This window comes from Euphorbia lathyris, chromosome 1, assembly GCF_963576675.1.
Source record: "Euphorbia lathyris chromosome 1, ddEupLath1.1, whole genome shotgun sequence".
NCBI lineage: Eukaryota > Viridiplantae > Streptophyta > Magnoliopsida > Malpighiales > Euphorbiaceae > Euphorbia > Euphorbia lathyris.
The window spans coordinates 10,448,554-10,455,097 of NC_088910.1; the positions used below are offsets into that span (position 1 = coordinate 10,448,554).

At 35.3% G+C, this 6,544-nt stretch overlaps 1 long non-coding RNA gene across 3 annotated transcripts; it reads left to right on the top strand.

Moving 5' to 3' along the window:
• Positions 1-1,806: 1,806 nt before the first annotated feature.
• LOC136221586 (uncharacterized) lies at positions 1,807-6,320 on the top strand. Of its 3 annotated transcripts, XR_010685203.1 has the most exons (6): positions 1,807-2,180; positions 2,536-2,714; positions 2,793-2,954; positions 5,328-5,388; positions 5,479-5,762; positions 6,213-6,320. It is a non-coding gene; the product is annotated as an uncharacterized lncRNA (long non-coding RNA). The 3 variants fall into 3 exon arrangements; XR_010685193.1 differs by lacking the exon at positions 5,328-5,388; XR_010685207.1 differs by lacking the exon at positions 5,328-5,388 and having other exon boundaries at positions 2,629-2,714.
• Positions 6,321-6,544: the final 224 nt, after the last annotated feature.

Here is a 6,544-nt window from a genome sequence, read left to right on the forward strand (position 1 = left end):
CGAAACGAGCCTCCAAGCAACGCTGAACGCCTTCCATCCTCCTCAAGAGTTTATTCTTCCTCCTGATAATATGGCCAAAGATGTCTTTATTCCAAACAACCACCTTCCTTCTGAATTCCTCAGCAGCGAGGAGATGCCAATTGGTTTTCACGAAATTCCTAAAGTCGGGATGAGAATCCCAAGCCACAAGATATCTAAAGGGTCTGTTACCTTTCAGCCGGTTACCTTTGACCAAATTAATGAGGATAGGGCAATGGTCAGAGTGACGGAAGGGGAGATTCAGCACCTTGACCTCAGGAAACCTACAGATAGCCGCAACATTAGCATACACCTTATCCAACCTCACAAACAAGCTATTTCTTTTCCAGGTAAATTTGTGGCCAGCAGCACCCAGGTCTGAAAGCCCACACAGATCCATACTACGCTTGTGGTTAAGGCACCGGTTCACATAATGATTACCCCCTCCTCTCTGATCACTTAAAAGGGCAATATCATTAAAATCCCCGGCCACCAACCAAGCCTCCACCATGTTAGAGCTAATAGAATGAAGGATCTCCCACAACCTTGTACGATTAGAAAGAACAGGATCGGCATAAACAAAGGTAACAAAGAAATGTTTATTACCAGGGTAGCACACCTTACTATGAATGAACTGACAGTCCATACTAACAATATCAATATTAACAAGACCTGGCTTCCAAAAGAGCCAAATCCCCCCAACCCGGCCAGTAGCCTCCGATCTGACACAATTCCAATTCTTAAACTTTCTAACCACCTCGTCTGCTTTGGCTCCACTGACCTTGGTCTCTAGAAGAACAAAACAGGATGGGTTAAACTGTTTAATAAGATCATTAACATGAATGCGGGTTGCCTTGCTATTCTCACTATTTTATTTGGTGGCAAACAATAATTTATTATGTAGCAAAATTTTCACTTACTATTCTCACTATTTTATTTAACAATAATATTAATAATACATTCAATTTCACTTAAATTTTCCGCTCACTATTTCTTCATGGCTTAATACATCATTAGCTCCCTGAATTTGTCCATAATAGTATATTGGCTCCCTGAACTTTGCAAGTGTCTCACCAGCTCCCTAAACTTGCTTATTTCGTACTACCAGCTCCCTAAACTTGTCCATAAAAATTGATTAGCTCCCTCAACTTTGCAAGTGTCTCACCAGCTCCCTAAACTTGCTTATTATGTAACAACTAAATACAAAAACCATAATATTAACTCAGATTAAGGTGGAAAAATACCCCTAACGTTTTGGGTCAGGAGTAATTTTAACCCTAACGTTTGAAATGGTGTAATTTTACCCCTAATGTTGGAAGCCAATAGCATATTTACCTCTAACATTGATAAATTGGGTTAATTTGAGAAATAATTCATCAAACTGTCTTTTCGGTCATGAATCTTTCCATATACACTTCACACATGCGTTATTTTATCAGTAACAAATCACAAATATATGTTGGGATGTGAAAAAAAATACCGACTTTTGTACGAATTTGCCAAAAAAATTCAAAAATTCACCAAATTTATAAATTTGCTCTTGGCTACTAATGTTAGGGGTAAAATTGCACCATTTTAGACGTTAGGGGTATTTTTGTACCTTATTCCAAGTTAGTATTATGATTTTTGTATTTAGTTGTTACGGAATAAACAAGTTTAGAGAGCTGATGAGATACTTGTAAAGTTGAGAGAGCCAATCTATTATTATGGACAAGTTTAGGGTGCTGGTGATGTATCAGACCTTTCTTCATTTCACCTCTTTTTCACGAATTTTTTTGCCTCTTTCCCTTCCCCCCAATTTTTTCCCCAATATTTCAAGGTTACAGATTTAGACTTTCCCCAAATTTTCTCTTTACGCCAAATTCAGACCTAAGGTTCTCCATTGCTTCACCTAATCCAGAAATTCGCACCATCGCCAACAGTCTGATCCACCTCCTCCCCTTCAACGGCTTATGCCATTCACCACCATACCGCCACTCCATTTCATCGTTTATATCCTCCGGATTTCTCTCTATCCTACTTCATTTTTTCTCCTCTACCTTTTTAGATCTGGCCACCAAAATGGAAAAACGAATCTCCAACTCGATTTGTTCTCTCCTCTACCTTGCCTCCTCTGCTACTTCTACAGTGCTGCTCCCTGTACCACCGCTGCTTTAGCTCAGGTATCTTTTATGTTTTAGTTTCCGTGATGGATTATGCTTTATCCGGCTCTTCATTATAGCCTCCTATTTGTTTAACTATCTAATTGTCAATTTAAAACCATACATTCCGTAGAATAGGCATAGTTTCATGGTTGAAATGCTGATTGTAGTTTTAGTATTAATTTCTATAATGTGGTAAATCAAACTATAATCTATGATCAATTGTAAAGACTTGTTTTGCTTATTTTGCCTTAGGAGGCTAGTTGCTTTATATACTGGTGAAGTTAAGTGTTATTATGAGACTCCATGAATTGTGATTAATGTTGGCAAATTTTCAAAAACTGCAATTAATTTAAAGTGTGTTTCAATTCGACAGTTATAAATGGAATAAGGATAAATTAGACTTGTACTAATTGATTCATAAATGGAATGAGGATAAACAACTTATTGAGGATGCAAAACCCAATAGGTGTTGGAGTTTGCTGATAAACATTACACAGTAGTAGCCTACATTCAGTGGATCGCCCTTTTTAGTGTGATGTGAATGGTTACCAGGTAATAACACTAAACCATAGCCGTTATATGACTATCATAATGAAGAACATCGCTGATTTAGTAATAAAAAATTTACAGGATCAGTTGCTCTATGGAGAAGTATGGTTGCACAAGGCCTCACATCGGTGCCAATACAGAGAATACATAATTAAGAACGAGGTCATGTTGCATGCTGGAGATACCATCAATGAGTTTGTTTGGGATAACAAGCATGCTGACATTAATGTCCTCATTTCCAAGGTATATCTAAGTTAAATATCCTAATCAACACCTTAATTATTGGCTTATGATTAGTTTGAAGTATTTGCTGCTTAATTAGATCTTAATTGATTGTATGATGTAATAATATGATGTTACTTTATGTGTGGTTGCTTATTAAACCAATTTGTCTTTGTCCTGTCGTGGGTGCTCCTCCTTCCTGATGTCTTGTTGTGACTTTTTCTTAGTCTGCAAATTTTATAAAGTGAAAAACCTAGGTGTCTCACATGGTGAGGAGTAAGTGGATAAGTGGGGCATGTTGAGTGGCTCCTACATAATGTTGGACCCAGGCTCCCAGGTGCGAGCGAGGCAAGAGCCTTTTGTATATAGCCTCGTTTTCTGGGTTCAAGGCTCAAGACCCCGAGCCTTGACTGAGGTGCGTCTGAGACGCGCCTTTAACAACTATGGTTGACTCCCAACATTTTTCCAATTGTTAGACATTACTTGTTTATGTATAAACATCATGTCAACAATTTTGAAGCCACTAACACCCAACAATTATCATAGGTTTAGATTTTTTTTTTTACAAAAGAGACCAAGCAAAATGTGAAAGGGTTGGCGTAAGAACTTTGTGGTGATTTCTATCTTCCCTCCAGTATGTTATACGATATTTTATGTTAAGCAAGCTGCATATCAGGTAAAAAGCGATAACTTAGGTTTGTGATTGTAAAGTTTGTGACTATCCTTACAGTTTGTAGATGAATTAAGGAGGTTTGAATGGTTCACTTAGGATAGGATTGTTTTAAAGGTAGGGTCATTATTCATAGTCTGCAGCCTGCTTATATTTGATTTATTGAATTGGAGGGTGAATACACTGATTCAGCATATTGCCTAGAAAAAGCCATACCTCTTCATAATTTTTTGTTTTGACTCTAGCCTCTAATTTTAGCAGTTTTAGCTCTAGTTGGCTGAGTGGCTGGAATTTTAGCCAAAGTATAAAATTAACAAACCCTAGGCTGAAATTTTTTCCATACATTTTAAATTTAATAAAAACTTCTTGCTTTGACAACTTTAGCATTATTTGTGCTTTTAGCAAAACTAATGCAAATTGAATTTGAACAGCAATGTATCGGGAAAATTTTCATAAAAAGTCACTTACTTCTGTCATTTTTACAAATTACAAAACAATAATATATATTGAAAACTTAAGTAATCATTTTCTTTTCAATAATATAAGAAGTTATTAGAATTGGAAAAAAAAGTTCCCCTTAGTTTTTGTTATTTAAAAGTCGTAGATAAAAAAAATTAGAAGTACTATATGAATAAAAAAATATTATTTTGCCAAATTTTACCCTTTGGCTAAAATTATAACAAATTGGCCAGTTTAGGCTAACCTTCTATTTTACAGTGAAAGAACCTTTTGCCCTAGGAACTTTCCAAATAGCAAAAAGAATTTTTTTTTGTGAAAAATCATGAAAAAGAGGATTCTAGTCTTTAGGGCCTCTTTTTTTTTTCCTTTTCCAATTTGTCAATTTTCTAAAATTGCAACTAATTGGAAAATCAGGCTTTAGTCATCAAATTTAAATCTTTTTGTCTGGATTATTTTATTAGGCCTTCAAAAATTGAAAGATTTGACTAGTATATTATCATATGGGTATGGATAGCATATAAACAAGAGATAAAGTTTAGTAAAGTGAGATGAAAAGAATCAGAGTTGTGGTTACTGTTTTGTCGACATAGAATACTGTAGCAAATGATCACAAGAAAAAGTAGATATAGAGTAAGAAAAAAGTCACATAAGGTGTGGAATCCTTCAAAACTCAAGCCAAACTAGATATGAAGCAGCACAGACCAAAATGATTTATGGTTTGCAAGTGGATATATACCGAGGGTTGACTGCTTTCTAGGGGGCAGAATAAAAAGGAAGCATTTTCTTCTGTGCAGATTCCCAAGTTTTGTACAGATGCTTTCTATGTTGCACGGACACTCCTCTTTAGTAGCATTTTTGCGTTTCATGTCCGTGTTCATTTCGTGTCTGTTTCATGTCCAATAGCAGATTGATTATAAATCAGCCTACTCTGCCTCAAAATAAGCAATTCCTTATTCTTAATTTTGTTAATTTTGTATAGCATTTTGTTTAGAGACACTCTGAAAGGTTGTTTCTTTTAACTTTTGCTTCAATATTTGTTGGTTTGAGGTGGATCAATCTTTTTCTTGGGCAATTTAAGTTGGAACTTATTTACACTCTGAATTAATACATCCATAAACACAAAAATTTCATTTCATTTCATTCTGTTTTCCTTCACAATTCGGATTGGTGTATGTCATACTCATGTTAAATAATAATTATGTCAAATAAGTCGTGTTATTTGTGTCATTATGCACTTTAATGCTCTATTTGTTTTCATAATATAGTGAAAATTGTTCTTTGACTCATAATGGTTGCTCAATTTGTGTCATCCATACTGAATGACAAGTAAGTTCTGTGATTGATTGAATGATTATTGCTTCTGTTTTCCTTTTGCTCAATAGTTTTGACTTCTAACAGAATACATTTTACAATCAGGTGTTAATATGTGAAAACCTTTGCAATCAGAACCATAGTGAACCTATTAATGGAAGAGCATAGTCTCTGTCCCCTTTGACCTTGGATGCTCACTTGGAGTTGCGACGGAGCTCACGAACTTGACGGGCCCTATTTGGTGCGTCTTTCGTCTCTTCCTTTTATTCTTTTTATTGGATGATTTGTGGAATATTCAAACAGGTTTTCCTCCGAAGCACCTTTGCTGCATTGGCATGTTTGGTTTTATGGATATGGAAGATGTTATTTGCCTTTGGAGTATGATTAAGGTAGTTTCTGTGCCTTACTATTGAGATTCCTATTACAATGACTTTGCTTCTTAATTTCTATGGAACACAAGTTCCTAAAGGATTCATATGTGCTTGGTCCTTTTTTTAGTTTCACCTTTTATTTCTCTAACTAATGTCTATTGTGGATCTGGTATAATGTCAAGTAACCATTTAATCCAAAAGCCAAAGAAAAGGGCAAAAAAGAACATACATTTACATGAAAAGATAATTGATATTAAGAAATAAGATGCGGTGGATCTAAATCATTATAGAACTTTTCTATTTCTGGTTGTTTTATATGTTATTGGGCTTATGCCTTGACAGTATTGTAATCAATTGTTTCTTAATGGTATTAGCAAAACATGTTTCCAATTCTGTTTACAGAACTAGTTCCAGATGTCCGAATACATAGTTTGATTTATACATTTTTTTGTGCATGTAATGTTGCAGGAATTTGACTCCACATATGGTCCAGCATGGCTTTGCATAGTGGAAACAAGCTTTGGTTTTTATGTTACTCATTCAATAGGAGGCTTCTTGTATTTCTCAATTGACAAGGTTTACATCTTACTCTTTAGGACTGCTTTTGAGCCTTTGGATCAATGTTTATCCTTGCATTTCCATGTTATTGTTGTCGTTCATGTTCATGTTGTTTTTTACTTTAAAATTACAGAGTGCACGTAGGATTTTGTTAGTTGAGGAAACAAACTCTGTAGTTGAGGTAGCTGACTTGTAGGATTTTATATGAGTCGTTTTTGTTGAGGTAGCTAACCTTTTCATTT